The sequence below is a fragment of the Chiloscyllium plagiosum genome, unplaced genomic scaffold (genome assembly GCF_037043375.1).
Source record: "Chiloscyllium plagiosum isolate Xiang-an unplaced genomic scaffold, Cpla_swu_hap1 HiC_scaffold_51, whole genome shotgun sequence".
NCBI classification, from domain to species: Eukaryota; Metazoa; Chordata; class Chondrichthyes; order Orectolobiformes; family Hemiscylliidae; genus Chiloscyllium; species Chiloscyllium plagiosum.
In genome coordinates, this window is record NW_028270189.1 from 31,808,769 (window position 1) to 31,810,159 (window position 1,391).

Below are 1,391 nucleotides of genomic sequence, written 5' to 3' on the forward strand. Positions count from 1 at the left end.
TTACTGCTGCGAAATGTGACTCCAATCAACACGAATGGCTGTACTTTCAATAATCTCGGGCCTAAAGGCTGAAATTCAACACCGGCACCTGTTCTTTCGCCATCAAGTCACAATTCTAAAACCAGTTTAATCAGTTTGTTCAGATATATTAGGAGACACTTCTGTGGGATTTACACCTAGACCTTTGTGCCCGGAGGTAGGGACCCGAGCACCACCCGGCAATACCCATAAAGCTGTAACATTATTCTCCTGTGTGTTTGCTCCTCAGCCTGTTCTGACATGCTGTGACATATCTTTGCAACAGACAGGACATGAATCCACACCTTCTGGTCCAGAGCTAGGAACACTACCAAACAATTTCAGGAATTGGAATCAAAACCAGAGCCATGGCTCAGAGGCAGGGAAACGATCCACTACACTACTATACCCAGACTTTAGGTCACATTTTAAGGGGCAGCGTTCAGCTCGGTGTGGATTTATTATAATCAGGTTACCATTACTGAACTACACAAAACACTTTGTATTGTTAAACAAGTGCAAGATCGAAATTAACTATGAACATCTTTAATCGCTATTATCTGTAGTCTGCAATATTAGGGAAAGAAATCCTGCAGACATACTCTGCCCAATGAAAGGTCTCAAATAGATATTTATTTCTGAACACCAGACACGGAGAAAGACCATGATTTCTGGTCACAAAACACCGATCAGTATAACCCAACTCTCACGTGTGTCTGCCCTCTGCCTAAAATTATTAAATGTTACCAAGCCGCTAATTACTATCCATTACTGTTCTCTCCTCCCCACTGACTGTGTCTGCAATCCGTCCCTCCTCCCCCTAACCACCCAAGGCAAATCAAGCTCAGAGCCTTTGTGAAAATCAAGGCCGAAGTGTGCAGGCCTCCTGGAGAGGGGTGGGCATTTTAAAATTAAATGGGGAAGGTGAGGAGGTGGTAATATCACTCACTCGCCGAGGCGTGGCAGATGGATTTTAGTTTGGATTAATGCGAGGTATTGGATTTGGTAAATCAAACAAGAGTAGGACTTATACAATTAAACGTAGGGCCTTTGGCAGTGTTGTAGAACAGAGACCTCGGCCATCAGTTATAATTCTTTAAAAGTAAGATCTCATATAAATAATGTGGTTAAGAAGGTGGTTAACACACTTGTCTTCAATGGTCAGACCTTTGAGTATCGGAATTGGGACATCATGTTGAGATTGTACAGGACATTGGTGAGATCTCTTCTGGAATAATGTGTCCAGTCTGGACATCCTGCCCATTCATTCCATAGGCACACGACCCTCTGTGTGAAAAAGCTGCCCAAAGGTCACTTTTAAATTTTTCCCCTCTTACCTTACAGCTATGTCCTCTAGTTTTGGTCTCCACTAC